We start from the raw sequence: 16402 nt of genomic DNA on the forward strand, positions 1-16402 counted from the left end.
CACCAAGTAACATATAAAGGCATATGTATCTGAATTACACCTTACTCGTCAGTGGAAACAATAAAAGTCAGGAAGTCCTGGTCAAGTGTTAGGCAGACATTAAGATCACACATGATGGAAATTTGATCTAACTCCTAATTCTGGGACAGCAAGGACTCTTAACCAGTGAGCAATCTTCCCAGCGCATATTCATTATATCAAAACAACTCGTATAGAAATATTGAAGTCACAGCATAAGTATGAAGAATAAAGGTAAATTATACTGTTTGTTAAAAAGGACATAGACGTATACACATGCACTTCTACACACTGCAACAGTGAAAACATACCTTTTTGAGTTTTGTTTGTGATATCAAAACTTAAACTTAGAATCTTACATCTGTTCCCAAAGATTAATTATGATAATGAGACAATTTTATTATTCTTTTAAAGGGTTAAGTGGAAACAAAATTCATTTCACAAAACCAAGTAGTTTTTCAATATTAATTTTTATTTTTTGTGTCTGTATGTTGCGTCTGCATGTACAGCCACACCACGTGAATGTAGGTCCAACAGAGTCCAGAAGAGGGTGACAAACTCCATTAAACTGGTGTTACTGATGGTCCTGTAGAAGAGGAGTTAGTGTTCCTAACTGCTGAGCCCATCTCTCCACTCCAAGTACTGTCTTGGTTGATCTTTAAGAAAAGGTTATTCAGAGGCTTTGTGCCCAGTGTGAGACCAGCACCAATACCGGTATCCCAAAGATGAATATGGGGCCAGGATTTTTACAATCTTGAACACTTTGCCTACATTTTACTACAAAGTCTGCAATGAGCAAAATGAAAACTTCTTCAATACTTGCAAAACCATGTTGATATCAATAGTGGGCTTCCTAGTGATCTTGCATACACAAACAACCTCTGAGACACCTTCATTCTCTGGGGGAGTTAGTGAGTTTGAAGTGTATAATTGTATATTTTTATATGTGTGTGCTCATTTGTGATGAGGGCACACCTATCACGGCAGGCATATGGGTGTCAGAGCACAACCACCAGTGCTATTTTTCACCTTCCACACTTCATGAGGCCTGCAAGTCTGAAACTCTGTCTCAGACTCACATTTAGCTTGCTTGTACTGGGCCTACAGGTGCTACCAGTTATAGCTTTGATATGGGTTCTGGGAATCCAAGCTAAAGGAGAAAGTCTTGACAGACCAGTGATTTACCTTCGGAGTTGTCACCTCAGCAATTGTATTTTTTGGCATAACTTTTAATATGTAAAAATGAATTTCTAAAATTCCTATGTGTTCTCATGTTGAATATTTTAATTTTACTGGGTTTATTTTTCAGTTTAATTTCAGGCCTGTTGTACATATGGTGCAAAAATTATTAATTCTCTGGGAAAAAAAAATCCTGAGATTTGATGAAGAAACTGAAAAGCTGTCTCGTCACAGGATGAAGGACCCTGCCCTCACAGCCTCCCTTGCTGTGATGCACTGGAGGAGGTCCATGTGTCAGTCCTCCCACTTCAGCTACTCCCTTTTCTTCTTCTTTCCAGATTTAGTAAATCTCTGGCAGCAAAAGAGGCAACACTTTGTGATGACGAACACCACAGTCACCACACAGGCAAGCAGGAACCCAAGCACGTCCAGAGAGTGGTACTGGTACCAGGTGAGGTCATGCGCTGCCACACGAAGGTGCTTGGCTCCCTTGTGGCGCATGACGTACTCAATCCAGAAGACAGCTCTGTCCAGGGGCTTCACTGGCTGGTCGTGGTGGATTCTTGATAGCCGCATGGCGTTCTCCTTATATCTAAAGACATCAATATCAAAAGCCAACTAGTTTACTTAAGTTCTTCAAGCCTAAGAAAATTCCTGGAAAGCATCATGAGACTCAGTAAATGCCACAGAGGAGCACTAGGTACAGTGTGGTTTTGACTGGGGCACGTTTGAAGCTTTGCCTGGAAGTTGGTATTCTCCAAGAAATTCTTTGCAAAACGGAAATGGGAAACCCTTTTGGGCAGGAAATCTTTCTAGCAGAGTAAATATTTATAAGCTGTCTCAGGCACTGCAAGGTAGGTGGCTCAACACAGTCTGAAGACGATTGCATTGACGCTTTTGTGTAGGCATTGTGTCTTTGAAAGTCTTTGAAAACTCAATAAAAATACCACTAATGTTGAAAAGTGGGTAAACTGGCAAAAAGGGACATACTTTGCACAAGACGAGATAAGATGTAGCCCATTGATAGCTTGCCTAGAATGCTTGAGAGTCTGAATTCCCCCGCCCCCAGTACTTCTAAGAGAGTCACAAGCATAGTAATTACAAGGATGCAGACGATGTGGTAATTTTCAACTATTTTTTATAGTTATGTATTCTCATTGTTTTTCCATTTGCCATGGAGGTGTGGTATGTACCATGCAGCATGCGTGGAGGTCAGAGGAAAACATGTGTGAGTCTATTCTCTGCCTTTACAATGCCACTTTTGTATGTTGAACTCAGGACGACAGACTGATCAATGGTAGGAGTCTGTGGAGGAATTTCTAATGTAAGTGATTTCTGGAGTGTATTTCAGCACAGCAGCTACTAAAAGAGCATGAATTTACAGACTAATTACCCTGGTTTTAGCTATCTTACCATTAGGAATCTATTTAATGAAATAATACATAATATTTCAAAATGATAACCTAAGGCCCATGGTTTTTGCATCACTGATCATGATAGTTAGAAACTGGAATTGACTGAAGTGCCCATAGTGAAATGATGGATAAATAAAATGAGGCATAAAAGCATAGTTGAATATTATTTAACAATTATAAAGAAGGAAATCTTATTTTTACAGTAATAAGGATGAAATCACAGGATATTACACTAAGTTATACAAACTCAGCCGTAAATGTGTGTGGAACCACAGAGTTGATTTCATGGAAGTAGAGAGTAGCAGAGTCTAGGAAAGGAGACAGTGAGTGGAGACAGAGAGAGGTCAGCTAATATATACGTCCTGCCACTGGCGAGCAGGACAGTGCTCTACAGTGAGTCCGTGACTGTACTACAAGTCACATGTCTTATTGTAGCTGTGGAATTTGGAAGAGGAGACTTTCAGCATGGACAAAAACAAAATTATAAATGCTCAAGGAGATGGAAATGGTAAATAAGTTATTTGGTTATTACATATTTTTTTTTTTTTTTTTTTTTGGTTTTTCAAGACAGGGTTTCTCTGTGGCTTTGGAGCCTGTCCTGGAACTAGCTCTTTTAGACCAGGCTGGTCTCGAACTCACAGAGATCCGCCTGCCTCTGCCTCCCAAGTGCTGGGATTAAAGGCGTGTGCCACCACCGCCCAGCTGGTTATTACATATTGTATATTTATATACACATATGCACATATATGTACATTCATAATTATTCTACTTTGGGAAATGAGTGAGAATTATTTAAACAAAGAATATGAGTCTCAGATATTTTAGTCATTGACTTGTAATATTTAGTACGTTTTAGGTTCATTATTCTGTTTGTTGATTTTATCCTGTTTGTGGAAATTGTGTCCTATCATTTAGCAAGAGAAAATGTTTTACATAATCAAGTTATTCTAAACTAATTTCTTGTATAGTTAGTCTATAGGGATACTTTGCAGTTATTATTGACAGTAAAAGCTCATTTTACAGTGGTTAAGTGAGTTTTATGTTGTTGTTCTAAAACTCAGACTAAAGATCAGAAAAATGCTACTGTAACCTTGGAGAAAACTTATCTGGACAAAAACCATCTTGAATAAATTCACTGTACTCACGAAGGGTCATTAGTGACTTTCTTCACAGCATGGAACAAATCTGCACTGGACATTGAGAGAAAGTCCACTCGAACCCCTGCTCCTTTGGTCTTCATGTGAACAACATTATCAAACTGGTCTCCAAACAAAGGAATGCCCACCACAGGGATCCCATGGTAGATCGCCTCATAGATGCCATTGGTGCCACCATGAGTAATAAAGGCTCTGGTTTTAGGGTGACCTAGCAAGGAGAGAAATTAAGGGCAAATATTAAATATAAGTCTGAGAAAGAAAATGAGAGGCAGAGGAAAAATGCACAGAAAGGGAAAATATTCTCTAGACAACATTATCATACTCATGGAACAGAACTGAATTCCTCCCATTTCTTTGACCACACAGCACAGCAAGTCCACAGGGATTAAGTGAAGGTCACATAGAGTACATGGAATTTGGAAAGTAGAAAGATTTTGTTCAATGGACAAAAAAGGGCAGAGCTCCTTCCAAGTGGAGCAAACATCATGTGCAAGTTCAGGAGAGAATGTTCTCCTAAGAAAACAGTGCAACTCCTGCTCTAGATGGGTTGGCTCCAAGCAGTAGGGGTAAGTGCTAGTTTTGATGGAATCAGACTGAGGACAGGCAATATTTCATCACATGTAGGAACATTTCATGTTGTGGGGTCTTTGTCGGAAGCACAGTAAATTAGGCCTTCTTAATAAAAGAATACCATAGTCACTGGCATTTCAAATTGCCCTACTGTAGGGGAAAAGGAAAATGTTAAGTTATAGAAATAGGAGGTGGAGAGAAATTAGAAGTGACTTAAATGTATTTGAACAGTAATTAGCGTGGCGGTGGCAATAGATTCTCTCATCTCGAATGCTACTACACAGAATAGTTACATCAGTTCTTTATCCATTTTCCCCAGGACTAGATCACAGTTGTCATAAATGAATTAGTGCGGACATCCCCCTCCTGAGCAGCCATTCCTATGTCTCAAGTGTCTCCTGATACTTACCGAGAAGGTCATTCTGGGGGATCCATTTGTACAGCCGAGTGTTGGAGCCCAAGGTGTCTGGCTTCTTACCTTCAAATCGCCAAATAACCTGTTAAGACGAAGCTAGCATCTTATTTGGTCAAATGTCAAGTTACACCTGCTAGATTTCTGGAGAGATTAAGAATCAATGGAGATAAACGCTAGTTCCTAAGGGCCAGGCAGTGAGGATGGATGATGGGAACCATGAAGAACTGCTACAGCAAGGATGCAAGTTCTCCTCACGGTCCTGCAGTTAGTCTCATGCTTATCCGAGTTTCAGCATGGCACTTTAAATTTTTTTCAACAGCAGCTTAGACAATGTTATGTCTGGTCATATGAAGCAGGCGTTAAAATGTATGAATGCAATTCCAGTTCAACAATTCATCAAAGGGGCGGGATGGGGACAAAAAAATAAACCAATTCATCAAAGTTACTCATATGTACCTGGTTTTGCTCTTCCAGGATATATTTATAACAGTTTTTATTTTTCAAATTCACCATAACTATTTGCCAATAGTGTTTGAGTTTGTTCATTTATAATCCCTTAATCATAGGTATATTATTAGTTTAGCTCCTGAAGAGTGACTGTGTACATGATCACTTCAAGAGCATGTCGTCGAGTTAACCCCCTTTTCCAGCGTTAACAGGCCCAGTTCCTGAAGGTGGACTTGGCAGTTGGAAAATCCTGTTCTATATACGTTTTGGATTAGCAGGGGAAACATCACAGCATAGGCCCATTTTCAATGCAGGTGATCACATTTGGCCATGATTACCCAGGAATGTAATGCTATGATACAAACCCCATTTAAAAATTTTACATTTTATTTTTTTTGTCTAGTTTCCATTTATTGAAATAAGACGTTCTCAGCCATAAAATATATTCTATTTATGGATTTGCATTGCACGTCTCTCATATTTTCATCCCTACCCCTCTCTTTGAAATCCTCATCTTTTCTTTCTCTCCTTAGAAAACAAACAGGCTTTAATTAAAATATATAAAATGTAAAAATTATTTATGTAAAAAATATAAAATGACACAGAACATTTATATAATCACTTTCTAGCACACGTATGCATATAATTCAGAAAATCATATACCATTCAAGACAAGAAGTCTATTTCAGAGATCACAGAGTACATCAGGGAATACCTTAGAAAGCAGACATAGTACATGGCTCACTAAAGCATGAGTTTGCTCAGCTCAGATTGAAACCATCTCAGTTAGGTTAGTTAAGTAGAAAGAAGAGGGAAGCAATTGATTGCATTACTTTCCACTTAACTTCCCTTTCTCTAGCCAACCCGCCCCCCCGTGTCTCTCCTTCTAACTCAGTTAACATCTTCTGCTACTTTCAAATGAATAACCTCTTCTACCTGATTATTATTGTTACATACACACACACACACATACATAAAACTTATTTATGAATAATATATAACATATAGATGTGTATGCCTAAATATTTAATTACAACCTGCTGAATCTGTTCTTAGTGTTTGTGTTCACGTGTTTTCAGAGATAGTCACTTTATATTGGTCAACCAACTAGGGAACTCATGCCTGGGAGAGGCTAACTCTCCCTCAATCAGCAGTCATTGGTTGCTTGAAGCTCCTTATACAGGGTTGTGGCCTTGTGAGAATTTCCCCCTTCTGTGTTACCACATCTATTGATTGTTCAGATCTGATGTATTCAGCCCTTCCTGGGAGAAACTGTGTCAGACTTCCTGGTACTCCGTGCCCTCTTTTGTGATGTTCCCTAAACCATAGATACTAAGGTCTGTGGAACACTTGGGCTGGTTTCCCTACGATCTGTTGATCTCTGCATTGTACCCAGTGGTAGTTATTTGTGAAATTCTCCATTTTCTGCAAAAGTAAGCTACTTTGATGAGGGGTGCTAAGGAAACTTAATAGCTGAAGATTTGGATCTCGGAACTGCCAGTGAGAGAGAACATGTGGTATTTGTCTATTTTGGTCTGAATTCATAACACAATAAAATTTTTCTTAGATCCAAAAAAAACCAAAAAACAAAAAACAAAAAAAAACCCAAACAGGCACCAAAACAAGAAAAATAAAATAAGATAAAAGGAAAAAAAACCAGAATAGCACAAATTCTATGATAAAGATTTAATTTTATTTATGTGTAACTTAATCTCTCTTTCTCTTTCTTTTTCTGTGTGGGATGTGTGTGTATGTTTGTGTGTCAGGACAGAAGAATGCTTTGGGTCCCGTGGGATGCTGTTATAGGCAGCTGTATGCTGCCAGAAGTGAAGGCACAGAACCAAGTTCGGGTCATCTGGGTGAGCAACACGTGCTCTAAAAGATAATTCACCTCTCAGGTCCTGCAACTGCCAGTTTTGAATGCCTGCTTATTTACAATTAAATAGCAGGCTTTAGTATAGGGTGGTGTGTGAAAATCCACAAATAGCCTCCAAGGAAATGGAATAAGTAACAAGGCACAGTTGTGTTCTTATCATACGTTCCTACCACCAAGTCTAAAGACACTTAAGTGTTTTTCTTTCTGAACACTGTGTTAATAGCAAAGACATCATTTGTCTTCTGTATTTCTGTGTCACAAGTGACTTCAGAGAGTAGCTAAAGCTATCGTGACAGCTTCGATTTCACACGAGGTTTCTGCTCTCACACCTGAACAGGATGTGACCATCTCAGTGGGGGTGCCACACTGAGGCACTGTTTCTTACCTTCTGTGGAATCTGGGCAAGGCCTGCTGCAATCGCATTGGCCCTTTCTTCTGTTAGGGTACCCACCATGGACCCCAGGGAAAACACCACCACACCATGTTCTCCGGAAGACTGGACGAAGTCTTCTATTTCCTGTTGATGAAATATCAGCCCATCACGAGGAGCAGCAACACTAAACAACCTGCATAAAACTGATAGCAACATCCACAGGAAGAAACTGAATAGCATTAGAAATGATCAGAGTGGTGGGTGCTTAAAAACTATTCACATCCACATATAAGATGTAAGTTGTATTCAATTGTAAAGGTTACAGCTCTCTGTGTTATGCATACTCACACTCACACAAACAGTTCTTTTCATCTTGAAAGGCAAGATTTGTTAATATTTAATTCAAAGTTTTCTTTCTCCCTTCCTAGTCCTTCGGCCACCAAATACCTGCTTCCTGTTTCTATTATTTTGACCAATCTAGGGAGTTCTCATAAGGTCTTCTTATTTTATTTCTGTTTTGCTCATTGGCTACTTTACCTAGTGTACTGTTATTAAGGTCATAGCATGTGTTTCTATACCCTAGGTTTTAATGAGTTAGCGATTGTTTTTATTTGCACACTATATAATTTTTATCAATAATTCTAGTGATATCTAGGTTGTTTATCCCTTTCTTAGTTACTGTTCTAATGTTGTGAGGACACACCATGATTAAGGAAAATTCTAAAAGAAAGCATTTTATTGGGTTTTGTTTCAAGTTTCAGATGGTTTTCTGTGTGCATCACGGTGGGGAGTACCATGGCAGGCAGGCACGGTGCTAGAACTGTAACTCTGCACTAAACCCGTAGTATAAGAGGCAGACAGATAGAAAGAGGCCAAGCATAGTTTGTGCTTTTGAAGCCTCAAAACCTACAACCAGTGACACAATTCTCCAACTAAGCCACACTTCCTAATCCTTCCTAAACAGTTCACCAATTGGGAACTAAACTTTCAAGTATATGAGCCTATGGGATCATCCTTATTCAAACTACCATGCCTGCTTCCCTTCAGGAATAGTGCTGCCAAGAGCATCCTTGCATTACTATCTCACTGAAGTCCTTTGTTCAGTTCTTTTACACACATTCTCAGGAGTAGAACTCATGGATCACCAATCTATTGCTAATTTTGTTAAGACTGTCCATTATCTTTTTATTTGTGTTCTTTCTAATAGATGTCAGTTTCATTGGAAAGAAATTTACTATGTATTGTCAATTTATGTTACTGAAAATGTATGTGTAGGTATGCATATATGGTCAGGGGTGTGTTCTCACTTGTGTGATTGGTCAAGAAAGTAAATAGAGCCATTGTGACTTGTGAAAATAAATGTTTCTTTGTTGACATTCCATGTATTTTCTCTCAAATCACTTTCTAAAGGAGTTGGTTTGTGGACCTTTCTCTATATTAGGTATTTTTTCACTCTTTTTACACTCAAATATAAGAAATTGTTTATCTAAAACAGAACCTTGCTGAATTAATTTAATCCAAATGATAGTCACACTCTTGTGATGGAATAGATATAGGCATTTCTACTGGCCACTTACTTATCTAAATTCTTGTGACTCTCTGAGTTTGAAGAACATTCTGAAGGAATAAAAGATAATCACCCATGCTGAAAATGCAAAAACAAAACAAAACAAAACTGAAGCAAACAAATGCATCTATACCTTTGGCAGAGGCTTGGCAGGTCTGCAGTGGAGTCCTCCAACAAAATCAAAGTTTGGTAAGACAGGGTGAGGTAGGTTCGAATGAGCCATATGTCTGCCTTCCCCATCATCTCAGTGAGTGTTGTGGGTTTTCCTGAAGAAGAATCAAGATAGCCAAGGTAAGACAGGTGACAAAAATGTCAGGAGAAGATGAGTATGCCAGGTAGTCTTCTGGAAATAATTTTTTTTAAAAAGATTTATTTATTATGTATACACATTCTGCCTCCATGTTCACCCACATGCCAGAAGAGGGCACCAGATCTCCTTACAGATGGTTGTGAGTCACCATGTGGTTGCTGGGAATTGAATGCAGGACCTCTGGAAGAGCAGGCAGTGCTCTTAACCACTGACCCATCTCTCCAGCCCTTCTGGAAATAATTTTGATAATGTATCTGAGGTTGTTTAAAAGTGTATTGCTGGGCTAGAAAAATATAATTTTATATCTATCTATCCATCTATTTATCTATATCTGTGTGTATAATGTTTGATACAAGCTTGCAATATGTTTCTCATACTTATGCTTAGATATATGTAAACTCAAAGTCATTGTGAAGTGACGTGGGTGGGGATCCCACATCTGTAACACAATTTGGAAATTCATGATTATACCTAGATAAGCCATTTAAGGTATATAAATTCTGTCACCTGTGAATCCTGTTTGTCACACTCAGGGAAACACCGTTCCCTGCTACTCTCCATCCTGTTTGCCCCGTTTAGCAGCTTGAGCCTTGATGTGCGCTCCTCTAAGTGAACTGAGACTTTTGGGCTGTTTTGTTGTGTTTTGCGGTTTTCTGGTGTAGCCCAGTGTGGTTCTCGCATCACTATTTAGCCATAGTTGATCTTGAACTCCAAATGCTCTTCCTCCACAATGCTGCTGCTGGGATTACAGGTGTGAGCTGCCATGCCAAGTGTAAAAATTCATGGGTTTCTGCTTATCACTTTATTTCAAGACAGAGTCTCACTGTATAGTCCAAGATCATCTCAAAGGGAATTTTTAGTTACTCCTTTGTTCCTTGCCTCATGCTGCTCTTGATTAGTGATTGACTATGTAATAATTAGGCTTGTATAAGTTTGTTTGCAGATAATAAAAGTAACAAGTCAAATCATGGAAAGAGAGATGTTTGGTCATTAAAAATATTTTAAAACACTGTAATTAGTAGTCATTGTTCCTACCCTTCAGTGGTATACATTTTAAATACAATTTCAACCCTTCTAACAAATAAATTAATATAAATTCTCCAAATCTTAAATTCATATGTTTTCTGTGCTTAGTATATAGTCAGTGTATTCACAGCTGTGCAGAAATTTAGCAGGTGAAATAAAAAAATATTTCAAATATTAAATGAGAGAACTAATGTATATAAAGGGAAAAGTTCTCAAAGCTATGCAAACCCCTAAGCTAGAAATACTTAGTAGTCCCTAGGCAATATGTACAAATCATGAGGACATGGAGTTTTTTTTTAAAAGCTATTGTTTTAGTGACTAGTGAAATGAATTAGGTGGTAAAAGTATTTACAATGAAAGCTCAACGAATTGAGTTAAGTCTCCTGCATTGATATTGAAAATGCAAATAAAAGTGGAAGTAGAACCTCATCAAATTTAAATCTGACATCCACATATGTGACACACACACTCACACACACACACATACACACTTACACAGAGCACACACTTCCCACTCATGAGACAAGAGTGCATGCACATACTCATGTTAATAACAGTAATGGTATCAATAGAATGATGATGATGATGTCACCACACAAGACAACTTATGGTTTTAAAACATGAGTTATCATGAACAACTTCAGTAATGTAGCAGGATACGAGATTTAGTCGAAAAAATCAGTAGTCCTCCTTTACACAGATGATAAATGGGCTAAGAAAGAAATCAGAGAAACATCACCCTTCACAATAGCCACAAATAATATAAAAGATCTTGGAGTAACTCTAACCGAACAAGTGGAAGACCTGTATGACAAGAACTTTAAATCTTTGAAGAAAGAAATTGAAGAAGAAAATGGAAAGATCTCCCATGCTCTTGGGTAGGTAGAATTAACACTGTAAAAATGGCTATCTTACCAAAAGCAATCTAGAGATTCAATGCAATGTCCATCAAAATCCAAGGAAAATTCTTTACAGATCTTAAAAGAACAATGCTCAACTTCATATGGAAAAGCAAAAAACCCAGGATAGCCAAAACTATCCTGTACAATAAAGAAACTTCTAGAGGCATCACAATCCCTGACTTCAAACTCTACTACAGAGGTACAGTACTGAAAATAGCCTGGTATTGGTATAAAAACAGACAGGAGGACCAATGGAACCAAATAGAAGACCCAGATATTAATCTACACACCTAGGAGCACTTGACTCTTGACAAAGAAGCAAAAAATATAAAACGGAAAAAAGAAAGATATTCAACAAATGGTGCTGGCATAGCTGGATATCAACATGCAGAAGAATGAAAATAGATCCATATATATCCCCATGCACAAAACTCAAGTCCAAATGGATCAAAGACCTTAACAAAAAAACCAACCACACAGAACCACACAGAAGAGAAACTGGGAAGCACACTTCAATGCATTGGCACAATAGACCACTTCCTAAATATAACCCCAACAGCACAGACACTGAGAGAAACAATTAATAAATGGGAACCCCTGAAACTGAGAAGCTTCTGTAAAGGACACAGTCAACAAAACAAAATGGCAGCCTACAGAATGGGAAAAGATCTTCACCAACCCATGTTAAACAGAGAGCTGATCTCCAAAGTATACAAAGAACTCAAGAAATTGTTCACCAAAAGAACAAATAATCCAATAAAAATTGGGGTACAGACCCAAACAGAGAACTTTCAACAGATGAATCTAAAATGGATGAAAGATGATTAATGAAATGCTTAGCCATCAGAGAAATGCTTAGCCATCAGAGAAATGCACATCAAAATAACTCTGAGCTTCCATCTTACACCTGTAAGAAAAGACAAGATGAGAAACAATGATGACAACTTATGCTGGAGAGCATGTGGGGTAAAGGGAACACTCCTCGATTGCTGACGGGAGTGCAAGCTGGTACAGCCTCTTATACATATCAGTACGGCAATTTCTCAGAAAATTAGAAAACAACCTACCTCAAGACCCAGCAATACCACTTTGGGTGTATATCCAAAGGATGCTCAATCATACCACAAGGACATGTGCTCAGCTATGTTCATAGCAGTATTATTTGTCATAGCCAGAGCCTGGAAATAACCTAAATGCCCCTTGATCAACGAATAGATAAGGAAAGTGTGGTACATTTACACAATGGAGTACTACACAGCAGAAAAAAATAAATGACATCTTGATATTAGCGGACGAGTGAATGGATCTAGAAAACATCACCTTGAGTAAGGTAAGAGATCCAGAAAGATAAATATGTACACACTCATAGTGGCTTTTAGACATATAGCAAAGAATAACCAGCCTATAAATCACAATCCCAGAGATCCATGTATGTCTCTCTTAGGGTCCTCTGGGACAACACAGAGGACCCTAAGAGAGACATACATGGATCTAATCTACATGAGAAGGAGAAAAAGACAAGATATTCTGAGTAAATTGGGAGCATGGGAATCATGGGAGAGGGTAGTAGGGGAAGTGAGCAGAGAAAAATACATAGATCAATAAAAAATTGAGAAATATAAGAATAAAAAACGAAGAAAAAAACATGAGTTAAACTTGTTGATCAGTTACTTTTTAGAGAAATTCTCAAAGATTTGTTTTCTGTGTTTGTGCCTTTCTGAAGAGTCCCTTGTAAGTCATAGACAAGGCTCTGCAGTTGACATTGGGACCTAAGGTTTTCTACAACGCTTTGATTTTGGCAGATAATTTCATAGCCTTTTCACCATTTTACTAGGAGAGAGAAATCCTGTTGTCAATCCTGTTGCTTCAAGTTCCCCTTCAATGACACAGCAAATTCTGAATGTGACAATCCCAGTTGACCCTGGCACTTACCCAAGACTTCACTGTAAAACTGATTCCACCTCTTCTCGTTAAAATTTTGGAACCAAAAGTCAAAAGAAAGCATATAGATAAGATTTTGTACCCTCTCCATGAATGTCATTCGATCACTCAATTCTGACATAGCAACGGGCACATAGGAAGGAGGCAGTGGCAGTCCTCCACTGTACTTCTCCTGTGTGGAGCCAGGGAAGAATCGGAGACTGTACACAAGTGGTATCTTGAGAATCTCAGCCAGCAGTTCACCGCAGGGCACGAAGGGATCTGCTACTATGACATCAAAGCTTGAATTTTGTAGTTTTGTCATGAGTTCCTTGTTAAAAACTACATCTTTGCAGAGACTTTCAAAATAATTTGAATCTTCCCAAACCACTTCTTGCAACAATACAAAGTATCCCCAAAATGATTTCTTTGGCAGCTCATAAACACATTTCCTGATTGATTCCATGAAAATTGCTGCCACATCAGCCAGGGAAGTGGATGAAGGGTATGTCTCAAATTCAATAGCAGATGTGTCTCCAACCTCATAAGAAAGGGAGGCTGAGGGTATCAGAACCGTCACTTCATGACCCTTCTTCACAAGTTCATCCAGGATTGTCCTTAAGTTGAGCCAATGGCTGTATTCCATTGGCCACACTAGCACCTTCCCAGCACTCCCAGATTCAAAGAAGCCACTCAGCTGTAGCAGGAGCAGGGCTGCTGTCATTTTCACAGACATCTTGGGGAAGCTCAGAGTAGCTCTTCAAATGGTGATTTGCAGCTCTTACAAATATAGAAAGAGTAATAGTTAAAATATAACTTGTGCCCACTAAAGCTAATACACAGGAGACAGTCACAGTCTCAGAATGACAAGTGCAAAATCCAGGAGGCAGATGTGAACATCTGAAATGACTACCGATTCTCAGTGACCTTGATTGTATAGTGTACTTGGAGAACAGAGGAAAGTAAGATCTCACCTCTCCTCTTTCTCCCTCTAATGTTGCATCCTTGCTAGGAACTTGCAGTAAAGTAATATTTGTTGAGTCACAGTTTTTAAATATCACAGTTCAGGGTGTCTCCACATGAATGTTGGCAACAGAAATCATTTATCATATTATTTAATGATTTCAAATAAATGGTTCAGAGGTCTAAAGCATAACCTCAGAATATACATTATTCAATATAATTATAAACACTGTATTTAAAATTAGAGATGATTTTATCCTAGATAGAAACCCTGTTCTTTCAGCTTTTCCATTGGCTCAAGCTCTGGCCAACCAGGAATCTTCTTTCTTATAACCAGTCATGATGGCAGGAGTAAATATAATCTGAGACACTTCTGCTTCCCAGTGTGACTATCAGAGTACGGAAAGAAAGGATGCCCAAACTTAGAATTTTTCTGGTGACCTTCTGCTGGGAGAAGAAATGTCTGCTGCCTTGGGGGCATCCAGGAGAAATCTGTCTTCAAAGGCCATTTACATGCTATATAATCTAAGGCTTTTGTAGAGCCTAGAACTAGGGTAATATTGGGCAAGAGACCACATAACAGCTGTACTGCTTAGCTATGCTTATGTGTTGTCTGAATCTCAATGATGGAGTTTGTTATGGGTGACTGTCTCTCCTCCTAAAGTGATCACAATGAATAAATCTGCTTTTTTTTTTTTTCTGGATTTCACAATTAATTTGACTCCTTTGTTTGGCTTATTTAGGTGTGTGTGTGAGTGTGTGTGTGTGTGTGTAACTGCTTTGTTGAGACACAAAGGCTGTGACCCCTTAGTCATGTAGCACCTTTGCTTTCTTATTCTGAGGTTTTCACGTAGCTGATATAAAATTCCTGGTGCTTTGTGACTGGCTTTGATGCTTGTAAGGCTTTAAAGTGCTGTCATGTTATAGGAGGTAGAGAAGGTTCTGTTATGTGATGTTAAATCTGTTTTGTAACAGTGAGTCCACACTTCCTCATTTCTAATTTGATAGCTTTATTCCCACTTTTGACTACTAATCAATACTTTTTACTAATATTAATGTCCCATCTCTTTTTTTCCTCTTTTACATTTTGATCTAAACCCTTTTCTAAGTCCGCGAATCTTTTACAGACATCACCACAAGCATAACCCCTTGTTTGCAAGATATCATTAGAAAAAGACTGAGTGCCTCTCTGCTTAAGCTCCAGGGCTGTGCTAAGCACAGCACAAACAAAACATGAACTCCGGTGAATTATGAGCTCTGCCTCAGAGATCAAAGGCAAGAGGACTTAGAGAGATGGGAGAAAAACAAGCAAAGTAGTTCACGTTCTTGTGCAGAACAGAGTTTATCCTGACCTGTGTTCTCTGGGAGCCCCGAAGTGGGCTAGATGACAGAGTTGCTCCTGAGTGGGCAGCGAAGAACGGGACACCGATGGAACTCGTGGCCAGTCCCGGGGTGAGCATGAAAGTGGGTGCAGCAGTGAGTCCGGGAGCTGGCCAGGCAGGAAGCTTGGGCGGAAACTTTTTGCAGGACCTCGCGGGAGTTTAACAAGCTGGGGCGGGGACCTGAAAATGGGGATCCACCCTGCCTGCTGCTATGTTACTGTCCTGGCTGCGTGTAAAGGGTTCATGTGGGTTATGTGGGTTTGTTCTTACTTGTCTTTTATCCTGGAGCAGAATGCTCAGTATCTTTTTTTTTTTTTTTTTTTTTTTTTTTTTTTTTTTTTTTGGAGTTTTCGAGACAGGGTTTCTCTGTAGTATCTTTAAAGTCCGCGGAAGTGGCAGACTGTTTCCAAGGAGCTGCTTGGGTTGCCATTCACCACACAGTACAGCAGTCTCCTGATGTCTCCGCTTGCCTGTTATTATCTTGTTTTTTTGGGCTGAGTCTGAATGACGTTAAGCATAATACTATATGTGTATTGGCCACCTGCAGTTATTTCATGGCTAATGTCTATTCATATCCTTGGATCATCTCTCCTTCTCTTTTTCCTCCTCCTTCTCCTCCTTTTCTTCCTCCTCCTCTTCCTCCTTCTTTCTTTTTGGTATATGACTTTCAAATCATTCTCCAGGTTTGTGATTTATCTTTTCAGTACTTTTAATGATTTTTTTTTGATGAGAGAAGTTTTCGTTTTAATGAGTCCTATTAATGAAACTTACCCTAGCTGCTTCTGTATTTGAGGTCAACAGAAAAACAAATTTCAAATACATTTTCACACCTTTATTAATATCTTATATTTATAATTCTTACTTTACTTCTTAAAGCACTTT

General features: G+C 38.8%; 1 pseudogene; it reads right to left on the reverse strand.

Moving 5' to 3' along the window:
- Nucleotides 1–507: 507 nt before the first annotated feature.
- Nucleotides 508–15621, reverse strand: LOC130875625 (UDP-glucuronosyltransferase 2B31-like; annotated as a pseudogene).
- Between the last annotated feature and the right edge of the window lie 781 nt (nt 15622–16402).

The sequence above is a fragment of the Chionomys nivalis genome, chromosome 6 (genome assembly GCF_950005125.1).
Source record: "Chionomys nivalis chromosome 6, mChiNiv1.1, whole genome shotgun sequence".
NCBI classification, from domain to species: Eukaryota; Metazoa; Chordata; class Mammalia; order Rodentia; family Cricetidae; genus Chionomys; species Chionomys nivalis.